This window comes from Giraffa tippelskirchi, chromosome 1, assembly GCF_054371585.1.
Source record: "Giraffa tippelskirchi isolate mGirTip1 chromosome 1, T2T-mGirTip1v1.2.pri, whole genome shotgun sequence".
NCBI classification, from domain to species: domain Eukaryota; kingdom Metazoa; phylum Chordata; class Mammalia; order Artiodactyla; family Giraffidae; genus Giraffa; species Giraffa tippelskirchi.
In genome coordinates, this window is record NC_137275.1 from 56,410,215 (window position 1) to 56,423,227 (window position 13,013).

The 13,013-nt window shown below is 36.0% G+C and overlaps 1 protein-coding gene across 2 annotated transcripts in view; it reads left to right on the forward strand.

The window, feature by feature from the left end:
• The window catches only part of ARAP2 (ArfGAP with RhoGAP domain, ankyrin repeat and PH domain 2), a 795,317-nt gene that overhangs the window by 403,169 nt on the left and 379,135 nt on the right, over positions 1 to 13,013 (forward strand). For both annotated transcript variants that reach the window (XM_081527801.1, XM_081528170.1), the window contains one exon: positions 12,331 to 12,378. The gene's annotated coding sequence lies outside the window, so the exon portion shown is untranslated. The remainder of the gene's footprint in view (positions 1 to 12,330; positions 12,379 to 13,013) is intronic.

The window sequence follows — 13,013 nt, forward strand, 5'->3', positions numbered from 1 at the left end:
GGGAGATGAACAATACCAGATACTTTTATTCAGCAGTGTAATCCAAGGAAAAATACAATGTGAAATGACATTCTTTCTTATTGGTATATTATTCATCATTGTCCATCAGTTATAGCCAGAAATTGGATGCAAAATTGAGAAATATTTGATTTTAAGAGACATTTGAATATGTGAGAACTAGAAATAAATACCACAGAAATTGGACATTGGATGAAATATTCTAAGTAATGGCACCATCTAAAGGCATAAATCAAACCTGCATTTCCTATTGATTCTTGATCTCTGCACAGAAGGAAGAACATTTTTTGGCATAATAAAAAGTGAAACTTTACCAACTATAATGGTGGAAAATATGACAATTGATGTTTACATGTCTATAAATCACTGCTCTTTTTCCTCATCTCTGTGAAAATAATTAATAATTTTTAAAAGTATTGCGAGGCACTGTGAAAAGCCTGTGAAATAAATACATGGATACAATAGTGTTTTTGAATCTAAATTCTCAAAATCTAGTAGAGAAAAATGAACAATAAACCATTAGGTTTTATGTACTAAATTTTATAAAACATATATAGACAAGATACCATAGGGTCACTGGAAAAGATTCTTAATTCCTCCTGGGACATTGGGAAAGTGTTCCCAGAGAAGATGACATTTTATTTGTTTTTTGAAAGAGAAGTAGTTTCCAGACAAAGAAGAGACAGACATGCTTGTCATAAAGCAAAAGTGTAAAGGCATCAAGGGCTGACCAAGCAGAGGAGTTGCAGCAAGTTCAGTATGACTATAGAGCAGATTTCATGGTTTAAGGTTTCAGAAAAAGAGGATACAAAAATCAGGTGGGGCCTCTCTGTATCTGTTTAATCATATTAAACAGTTCAAATTTAATCTTTGAGTCATTGGCAAGCTACAGATATGTTTAATAACTTTACTGTGTTTTAAATTAGCACATGCTCACTTAAAAAATTAGAACATTCATAAGATATACTTAAGAAAATCACCAACTTTCTAAACACCCAGGGAAAACTACTAGTAATACTACCACAGTTTTTCCTGACTTTTCTGTATAAATACACACACACACACACACACAAACACCCACATACAAGAATAAAAAGCATCTAGTGTTTTGTCTCTACTTTTTTCTACTTATAAACATATTGAATATATATCTCCAATTTAGAGAATAGTTGTACAGTATTATTTCCTAAAAGATATGTGATGCCCTGTAAGTACATTAAGATTATTGCCAATTGTGTAAACCCTTAAGAAGAGCAATGACATTATCTAATTTTATTTTTAGAGAGATGACTGATAAGAATGTAGAAGATATGTTCGGGTGAGTGAGAAAATGGCGGTTGAACCACCCATTTGGTTGTTATGAGAATATACTAGATAATTGAAGGTGAGGACTGGGAGTAATGTAGAAACCAGGAAATTAGAGAAGAGAAGCTAAATCTGTGAGATATATCAAAGGCAGAATTCACTCTACTTGAACCTAATTGATTCAGTAAAGAAGGTTCTTCAAACCCTGATCATTCAAGGCAAAAGCACATCTTCAGGACTGATCCTTGGTCAGCTCTTAGGGAATAACCTCTGAGCTCTTGAAATGTTCTGCCTGAGAAGAATGTTTTTGTTTGCCTGAGGCCCTACGCCTTTGTTGATGCTGGGTGGACATGGAGAGGGGGACGGTATATTAGAGTCAAAGGAGCTGCATTGTTATACCTGACTGACCCCCAATAAAAACTCTGGATGCCATGGCTTGGGTGAGCTTTCATAGTTAGCAACACTTTGCACAATGTTGTCACACACTGCTGGGAGAATTAAGTGTTATTAATTAAGAATTATTTCACTGGAAAAAGAAACTTGGAAATGTGCTCTTTGTTCTTCCTGGACTTCAACCAGGTGCATTTCCCTTTGCTGATTTTAATCTATATCATTTTACTGTGATAAACTACAACCAAGAGTATAATCGTTTTTCTGAGTCCTGTGTGTCATTTTAGCAAGTCATGGAGCCTGTGAGTGATTTTGGAGACCCTGACATGAGGGTGATAGTTCAGAATCATTTACCCTGGAGGGAAATAGCTAAACTGGGAATCACAGAAGAAATAGCATTAACTAAAATGGGGATCACATAAGAAATAGAAAATGCAGTTTGTGAAAACCAGGATAAAGAATTCAGTATTAACCAGGGTAAGTTCAAATTGTTAAAGGAGAAGAAGCATAATACTCAAAATGAATAAATTAAATAATTTTGATTATATAGTGTAAAATACATGTGATTACACATCAGATCAAGATGTAGAATTCTTCTATGACTCCATCAATTTTCCCAAAGCCCCTCTCTAGTTACTATCATCACTAGAGGTATTTTTGACCTCTATTTTTGACTTTTATTCACACAGATAAGTTTAGAATCATGCACTATATACTCTTCATGGCCACTTTCTCTTGCTCAACATTATGTCCAAGAGATTCAGCCATATATTTATGTGTATGGGTAACTTGTTCCTTTTTATTGCTGAGTGCTATTCGATTGTAAGAGTAAGATAAGCAATCTTGTGTTAGGCTGAATAATGGCCTCCCAATGATGTCCGTGTTCTAATACCTAGAACCTGTATTATGTTACCTTACATTTAAATGAGACTTTGCAGATGTGATTAAGGATCTTGAGTGGAGAGATTATTCCGTATTATTCTGGTGGGTTTAGTGTAATCACAAAGACCCTTATTAGAGCAAAGTGGGAGGTGAAAATAAAGACAAGTTAATGTGATGGGAGCAAAGACTGAAGAGCCAAAAGCTAAAGAATGTCGTAGCCTCTGGAAGCTGATTCTTTTCTGGAACCCCCAGAAGGAACAAGCACTACTGACACCTTGATTATAGCCCTAAATATCTCATTTTGAAGTCCTGACTTCTAGAATTGTGAGAGAATAAGTTTGTATTTTTTAAGTCACTCGGTTTGGTAATTTGTTGTGATACTGACACAATGATTTTATCCATTTTTCTGTTAATGGACATTAAGGCTTGTTCAGCTTTGGGATAATAACAAATAATAATGCTATGAAAATTTTGCACAAATGCTTTTATGGAAAAAATGCACTTATTTCTGAGATGGAAGTATAAGAATGGTATATCTGGGTCATAAAATAGTTGTATGATTATTAGAAACTGATAATTGTACAAAGTGATTTTACCATTTTACACTCTCACCAGTTGTTCCACATCTCCCTGAATATCTGATAGTTTTAGGGTTTTAAAAAACTTTACATATTTTGATAGATGTGTAGTGGTATCTCTTTGTCACTTGCATTTTTCTGACAGCGAATGATTTTGAATATTTTCATTTGTGTATTGACTGTTTGGCTATCATTTTGAGATTTTGATGCAAACCAAAGGCTGCCTAGAAGGAAAATCCACATATAACTAGAAAACATCTTCCACATGATTTCAGGGATTCACGGAACATAGACGCCTTTCTTTCCTTGGATTCTTGGCCAATATTGACCATATTGCCAGGCTGATGCTGCTCTTCCCAGCTTCACCTGTCCTCATCCTGCCTCACACCCTGTGTCCTAGCAAACTTGATTGCCTTGCTGTGTCCTGCCTGATTTGGCTATATCTTATCTCCATTCCTTTAAAATGCCCCTCCTCCTTCAGATTCCAGTTTCCAAAGTGCTACTCTCCATGTTACATTTAGTTCACTGATTTCAAGATCAAGGAAGTTTTCCTTGATCCCCCTAATTTCTTCTTTACCAGCTCTCTCCTAATGCCCCATCCCTTTGTTTGTTATCAAACTTACTATATTCTATAACTACCTTTTGTGTGAATCTCCACATTTTGAACACCTTGAGGTTAGTGACTCTGTCATAGTTATATGTTAAAAAGAGTGTAAAACTTATGGGTGACACGCCAACATTTGTTGAATGAATAACTAAAAGGCAAAAATATGTTTTTAAAAAATCATACTGTCAGTAGTTTTTCCTTTTGTAATTCTGAATTTCCAGAATTCACTGGGTAGTTTCATTGATGTAGTCTAAAAATTCTTAAAAAAGAAAGTCTCAGACAGTTTGGGAGACTAAAGGGAAGCTGTCTGGTGACAAATTAGTTGTAATAATTTAATTTAATTTTGTATTTGATATTAAGACATCTCTGCACTTTTATGTTTTTATAGAAATCACTTCATATTTGCCTATGGTCCTTATCACAAAGAAATATAATTTTCTTTTGAGATGTGTTTGTCTCTGGATAATATTAACTCCTTAAGTCAGTTTTCAAGTTGGTTTTTGTTTTCTTAATGGTACAAGATAGGTGTTCAATAAATCTTTGTTACCTGGGATTTTTGTTGTTGGTGGTAGATTATTGGCCAGATAAAACCTGAACAGGCTCTCTCCTGACAAATGTTACCATCTGACCGTAACACTTGGACCAGGTCTGTTTTCTTCCCCAAAAGTCAACAGACAAACAAAAGACAGAAATATGTCAGAAACTCTTCTTCCTAGTGTGTGTGCTCAGTCACATCTGACTCTTTGTGATCCCATGGACCATAGCCTACCAGGCTCCTCTGTTCATGGGATTTTCCCAGCAAGAAAACTGGAATGGGTTTCCATTTCCTCCTCCGAGGGATATTCCCAACCCAGGGATCGAACCCACGTCTCCTGCACTGCAAGCAGTTTCTTTACCTGCTGAACCGTTACGGGAGGCCCATCTTAGCATGGCAACAATTCCTCCACCAGCTATTAAGCTTGTGCTGTTTTCATGGAAAGAGAAGGTTACTCCCCACTTGTGGTGAATGTCACCTTCTCCCAAACCAGGAAGATAGTGGGCTGCTAGGTATTGTCCTACCCAAGGACAAACATGTTTTGAAAAGAAAAATTCCAACTAGGGTTCAAGCACAGGAATTTCCTGGACAGAGCTGAACTATCACCCTTCTCTGCACCAACACACAAATGACTTTATCCATTTACTCATCTACTGAATGATATGTATTGAGGACTTTATCACAAATCCTCAGTTGCGCTCAGCAGGTAGAGCACATTGAAAGACACATATATGGCTTTTGAGACATATACTAATAACTAGTATGCAAATAACTGATTGAAATAATTTCCTTTCATGTAGCCTTACTCTATGTATTGCTAATCATTTTACCTTGAGAGTTAGCAAAAAGAAAAACTTTGAAATAAGCAAGATCTGAATTTATCATTTACTTTTTTTCGGACACATCCTCATTATTTTTCTTGTCTTGCAAATTTCAGAATACAATTGTTCCATTTTCATGTGTTTGCTCCAGGAGGAATTCTTTTTCCACCTTTGGTTCTTTAGTGCTTTGACTCATTACTTACATTGACTTTGCTACTTCTTTCTTCCATCATCTTGCTCTGAAAGACTCCCTTCTCTCCTTGAATAGCTCTTTTCCCTACCACGTTAGAACCACTGAGCTAGCTCGCTATATCTAGAGGAAATGCTTTTAAAAGACTCATTTATTAAATCTGTTCTGCCATTTCTAGATGCAAAGTGTGACTGGGTTAAAGAATTTAAAGTAGGCCACCCAGCAATATTTTTGCCAATCCAAGCCAATTTCCAAACATTTTTGACAGAAAAATTGAGCATTAAAAAAATAAAAAATAAAACCTCTTAATGCTCAGTGTTGGCAGAGTGTAAAAGCTAAATGGGGATATGAGAAAGAATTTGTCATAATTCTACTCAAAGTTGCTAGTGTGTTAGAGTGAACTCCTGTTGTCACTAATGACATTTTTCCTAAATTTTGACCTAACAAAATAACTAAGGCAGAATCTTGATGTATCCTAAAAACCTTTAACAAAACATTAAGTTTAAGATAAAAATATAGTTTACCTGTCTTATCAATCACAAATCAATCAAACTTATCCTTGATTAACAAAATATTGAGTGAAAAGAACTGTTTCTAAACACATAGCACATTGAATCATTCTTACATAATACATAAGGTACTTACTGAGTGCCTGATTTAGTTTAGGCACTTTGATGAGCACACATAAATGATAGAGCTCCCTGTGTGCCCCAATCAGTACATCAAGATAAATAATTTAAGAAGCATTATAATATTTGAGGTATGATCTGTTAATAAGAAACATTATGGTTATTAGTATTCTTCTCCTACTGCATAAACCTTTTCAGAAAATATTTTGATTCATAATTATTGCCAAGCATAAAATCAACACACAGTGTGTTTGGAAATTATTTTGTAGGGTTCCTCTAAAAATAAAACAATATGGAATATTAATATAGGGTCATTTTTTCTGGAAAGCCTTGATATGCAAAGTGGGATTTCAACTTCAAGACCAAATGTAGGAAAGGTGAGAGGAATGACAGGAGTATATAGCTCCCTGACATTGTGAGCAGCACAGGATTGCAAGTGATACAGGGCATAATTGTGACGCACAGTTTTTTCATACTTGTATGATGTACAGACAAATTCACTAGATCCTTGGATACCTAATGATAGATGTTTTACATATTGTTCAGGTAAAAGCCTGGGTTGAAGCATGAGAACAGCTACCTAGTCTAGATTACTGTTTCAATGGAAAATTCTAACTTAACCTTTTTGGTACTTGGTTTTCCATCAGTAAAATAAATGAAATCATATTTAGCAACTTTAAAAGTCTGGTCAAATCTTCAATAAACTAGAAGATATACAAATATGTACACAGACATTTAATCATGTGAACAAATTTGTAAGTCAGGACATTTTAATCTGACTATTGCCAAGGTGGACAACACTGTCCTTTTACTTCTGTTATAATCATGGATGTGTTCACTGCATAACTGAAGTTGTTGTTCGGTTGCTCAGTTGTGTCTGACTCTTCGCGACCCCATGGACTACAAAACACCAGGCTTCCCTGTCCTTCACCATCTCCTGGAGTTTGCTCAAATTCATGTCCATTGAGTCGGTTATGCCATCCAACCTCTCATCCTCCGTCATCCCCTTCTCCTGCCTTCAGTCTTTCCCAGCATCAGGATTTCTCCAGTGAGTCTTTTGACATCAGGTGGCTAAAGCATTGGAGCTTCAGCTTCAGCATCAGTCCTTCCAGTGAATATTCAGTGTTGATTTCCTTTAGGATTGACTGGTTTGATCTCTTTGCAGTCCAAGGGACTCTCAAGAGTCTTCTCCAACACCACAGTTCAAAAGCATCAGTTCTTCAGCACTCAGCCTTCTTTATCGTCCAACTCTCACATCCATACATGACTACTGGGAAAACCATAGCTTTGACTATACAGACCTTTGTCGGCAAAGTAATGTCTCTGTTTTTTAATACACTGTCTAGGTTTGTCATAGCTTTCCTTCCAAGGAGCAAGCATAACTGAGGAAAGGGATGCAAATTTTAAAGACAAACTTTATCATGAGCTACCAGTGAAGATGCAGAGCTGTAAAAGGGAGCCAGAATTCTGCCTTTTCCCTCAGAACTAAATTTTAGCAAGTGTATGAAACTCTGGCTCCAAGCAAAAAATTTTTAGAGAACAGAATGACAAAGGCACAGAGAAGGAAGTCTTTTCTTCTCTCCTCTGCTCACAACCTACTGCTGTTCTGACCCATAACGGCCCTTTGCTTTTGCAATATCTGGGAATAGCAACAATGAAACACGCATCTCAACACGGCTCAAACAGTACACAAAGCTGATTGGCTTGTTGAACTACCTAGCAGAGTAGACAGAATCATCTTCCCTCGCTATTTTTCAGTCTTGTTAATGCAGTCCTGGCCTCACTTTGGCAGTATCCTCCTTCATCACTGTGAGCTGGCTGGCAGCTGAGGACAGGTTGGAGCACAACAAGCTCCACAGAAAATTTCTTCCTCGTCTTCCAATAGAAGAAGCAGCTTTTCTTTCACAGAAGCCATAGCAAATGTTACCCAGTATCTCACTGATTCTGACTGGGTTACATGCCAGTCTCTGAGCCAATCCCTGTGGGCAAGGATTTGGGACACACAGACACCTCTAAGCCAATTGGGGTCCATACCTGAAGTTTGAGGACAAGGGGAATATCCCTTCTGAACTTTTCTGACTAAAAGTGGGAGGAGGGTGGATTTCCTAAAGTGCAGTTAGGGTAGGATATATGAAGGAAGGAAGAGAGATGCTGCTGACAACTCCAAAGGGTTCCACTTTAACTTACTTTATGTGGACTTTGGTGTTCTTCTGCAATGACCACTAAGAGATTTTCCCAAGGAACATGCATAAATGGAAGTTAGAGAAGGAAAGAAGAAACTCTAACACCATTTCATGGTGGCTCTAGCTGACACACTTGTTTGTGGGGACGTTAGAGACAAACTTTGTGAATTTCCAGAAGTAAGGAAGATATGGTTTTGGCCTCTGCAGTGGTTGGACTTGTGGTGAGTCCTCCAAACGGGAGAGTGTTACCTTCAAAGCCTGCATTATAGGCAAAATAAATACCAATCACTTTTTTTCCCCTCATTCTTTTTCATTATCTCCACAGAGTTCTATGGTACTTCCTACTTGATGTTCCCAGTAGTACTGTCCAATAAAAATACAACACTAACACAAATGCAGTCACATACATAATTTAAATTTTCTAGTAGTCTCATTAGAAAGGTAGAAAGAAGATACAATTAATTTTAATAATATACTTTATTTAACCAAAAATATTCAAAATAATATCCTTTGAATATAAAATCAGTCTAAAAATATTATTGAGAAATTTTAATTTCCTTAAAAAAAAATATTTATACTAAGTCTTTGAAATCCAGCACATAGCAACATTACAAATTCTGAATAGGCATCTATGGTCAGTATATGGGACTGTGTAATTCCATATCCTAGTCATATGAAAGTATTTCCTCTTCCCTGATATTTTCATTTTTTTCTTTAACTTCTTTACTTCTTATATGTAGTTTTCTGGCTTGAAATATATTTTCCTCCTTCTCTCTGCTCCCAATTGTAGCCTTGCTGATATTGGTAAAAAAACAAAACAAAACCCCTTAGGGCTGTCCTTGGCTATCAGTGCATCCTTAGAAAGCCTTCCCTAAGCTCCCCTATGGCCCTGTGCATATCCCCGTCATCCACAGATTAACGAGTATCAAGAGTTTTGCACTCAACAAACCAAAGATATAGTAAGAAAGAATTTAAATAGATGATGATTCTCTTGAGGTCAAAGACTGTGTCTTATTCATTATTGTATGCACTGAAGTCAGTCAGTGCCTGGAGCGGAGTGAAGACAGTAAATATTAATGGAATGAAGATAAGAGGAAAAGATCACACATTTAAACTAACTTGAGCTCTCACCCAAAGTTTAACACTTCGGCAGCATCAAATAAAATTTCTATGGGATATTCTTTCCTTGGTGGTGAACAAAGTGAAATCTGCCAATCAATCAATACCTGTCCTTCCCTAGTTCATGAGTGAGTTGCATGAATGTAAACACACTTCAGGTAATCTTTGTCAGTTTCATGTATAAGAGTATTTTAAAGTATTTATACCTAGGAATGTGAGGAATAACTAAATCTAAAACATTTTTTTGTTATATGACAGGCACTGTGCTAAGTGATTCACTTGCATTGTACTTGATGTCAACAGATCCTAAATAATATTTCATGGATATTTTTTTAAATGTCCAGTTACAGTGAAATACAGCATAGTGTTAGGATTACAAACAACCTGGGTTTATATTCCAGCCTCAGCTTTGCTAGCTATTTAAGTATACCCAAGCTTCTGAATGTCATAATTTATTGTTCACAAGTAATAACTGCCCCCCACCTCTGATTTTAGACTATCTCAAATACCTAAAATTTTGACCTCTCATAATATATTAGAAAATTGGAGACTATCAGTCATAGAAGATATTCTTGGGAAATGGAAGAGGTCACAATGTTAACATGGGTTTTGAATCAGATACAGTTTAAACCCATTCAATAAACATTTAAGTGTTCTCAGGGGGCCACTCTGCTGAGCATAAGGATTGTGAAGATAAATTTAAGAGTTTCTTTTTTTGGCTTGTAAATTGTGCTTTCATTTCTATAGTCAGTTATTATACAGTAAGAGCAAGTATAAATTTTCACTGTATATCCAGAAAATTAAAAAAAAACAACACACATTTATACAAATTTAGCCCAACGAGTTATTCCCTTAAAAAAAAAATTTGAATGTAATTAAAGCTAATTTATCTTCAGTATAAAAATTTGGAGGTATAAAGAAACTTAAGATATTACAAGTAGCAAATTAATGTACATTTCCAAATGTGCACCGTGTAGTATTTTAAACAAAGTAAATGAAAGTGAAAGTGCTCAATTGTGTCCAACTCTTTGTGACCCATGGACTGTAGCCTACCAGGCTCCTCCGTCGATGGGATTCTCCAGGCAAGAATTCTGGAGTGGGTTGCCATTTCCTTCTCCAGGGGATCTTCCCGACCCAGGAATCAAACCTGAGTCTCCCACATTGGAGGCAGACGCTTTAACCTCTGAGCCACCAGGGAAGTCCATTTCAGTTTTCATTGTTAACCATAATCCACATTCCAATCTTGAATTAAAATGTCACAATACATAAAACCACTGAGAATTCTGTATACAAATATAATTTATAGACATCTGATTTCAAATATAAATACATAAACTGTCATGACCATACATTTACAACAGCCTATTTTTCTATTGTAATTTTTATTTAAAATCAAGAAGATATCTCAATACACATTCAACTGCTGTGACAGGGACCGTGACCTTGTGCATTTAAAACACACTTTGTGGAATGTAAAGCATCACACCAGGCATTTTTGGAATGAATATTATTGGGTTGGCCAAAGAGTTCATTTAGGTTTTTCTGCAGCATATTACAGAAAAATCTGAGTGAAATGTTTGGTCAACCTAATACTAAGGTCTTAAGTCTAAAGAGGCTCCCATATAAATATCCCCATTATAATGTGGTAACAAAACTAGTTAGCTTCATAGTGTATCTGGGAGGCAATGAGGCAGAGAGTTGGAGGTTAGTGCTAGTTTAAGAAAGCCCACAGAATGTACATAAAAGTAACCAATAAATTAGGGTATTTTAAAAATCCCTATTGCAAATGTAACACTGACCCTGCTAGTGAGACTTTAAAGGCAACCAAGATAGGGCATGTGTTTGACCTCCGGATGCATGAATCCTGCCCTCCCCGCAATGCTCATCATCTTAACAGATCAGCAGGTCCTGTGCAGCAACATGGCGAGGGGAGGACAGCAACGCAATTTCTTATGTGTACACAAGACCATTCAGATCAAACTGAGAAACTCTACTTTGTCAATAGTTTCAAAGTTTCTTATTGCCCTTGAGCAACTGAAAGTTTTTCTAAACAGGTAGTATTCAGCATGGAATCTATACTGGAGAACATGTGTATATAAAAGATAAACATTTGATATGAAACATTCTAACGTGAGTATTTTCCCTCCTTCCATTTATACGTTTAACAGAGTTCCATGGAGAATGAAAAAAAAAAAAAGGTCCTTAGAAGTGTACTTTGCTGTATTTAAAATATGCATATTATTTAGACATATCCAGGAAGGTTACCTGGTGTAGTCAGGTTTCTTCTATGGGTTCTTAAATCGCTAAGGTGCTATGTGATAACTATCACTTCTGATATTCAGTCTTCAATGACAGCAAAGAAGAGACCCAGCCCTTCCTCTGCTATTTACTATTGATGTGATCTTGAGTAATTAACATTTCTAACCCTCAGTTTCCCTACCTGTAAAATTAGGACATTACCTGTCCCTGACAGGGTTTTGTGAGGATTAAATGAAATGGTATATGCAGCAGGCAGGGGCTGTTGCATCCTAGACAGTGAGAAAAATACTGGTTTTTCTTTCCTAACTTTGTTTCCTTTCTCATGAGAATACTCTCACAGCTCAGCTCTTTATGTATCTCATGAAGACTAAGTAAAATTAAATTTCCTCACAGTGCCTCAGAAGAGAAGAGAATTAATTTAAAAATATGCTATGGGAGAATTACTTAAGTACAGTCAACTGTAATTATGGAATTCAAATCCTAAGTAAATAAAAACAATTTAATAAAAATTAAGTTGTGTAATGGGATTGGAAGTAGCTCCGTCAAGCTGTAAGGACAGTTGTTTCATTTAGACTTCATGGTATTGCTTACTGGGTGTACTTGTTCTTGTCTAATCCTCTCTTTCAATCCTAGATACTTGAGAAAACAAAATTTATCTCTTTAAAAACTCATTTATAAATTTTGAGTGCTTTTCTCCAAATTGTGATAGTTATTGTTTAACTCACTCAGTATTCATGTTCAATCCTTCTCCCATGCTTTTCTCTACTCTGGAGGATAGAGAAATAACATAAACATTTCCTACCTTTCTTTGCAGCTGGAGAAGGGAGGCCAAGGACATGGTCCTGTCCAATGAGATATTAGGGTAAGTGTCCTGAGGGGAATTTTGTTGTTCTGTGCAGTGGGCCATTCTTTCTCCATTTCCTTCATTGAATGTAATTCTCATGTCTGGGGTTTCCATAATCGTCTTAAACCAAAAAGAAATGAACTATGTAGGAGAGAGAAAGGACTCAGCTCTTTCTTGCTATTGTGGGACGACCTTTTAAATATTTAAAAATAATCATCACATGGGCAATAATCATTCGATTGAAATAGAGGACAGCAGTTCCCCAGACCTTACAAGCCACTGAGCATTAGCCCTGATATCACTGATATGTTACAGCAAATTTCAACTGTACCTTCTAATCTTTTAACCAACTCTTAGGTAGACTCTTACTTGCAGCCAAAAGCATTCTTAATAGAAACAAATGTACTGTCAGAATCAACAAATAACACAGCACTATGAAAAAAATTAAATGGTTTTTTAACTGAACTTTTTTACAGATTTTTTTAAAGAAAATATAAAAAAAATACTATTAGTAGCATGTATGTAGAATAGCAGCTGTTATTAAAATTAAAATGTCTTAAATGAACATGTCCTCTGAGAAAGGCAAATTAAGTTATTATCTTAAACACCATTGCTTTGTAAACATTTTTTAACTTTTAAGGGTTTTTCAAAAA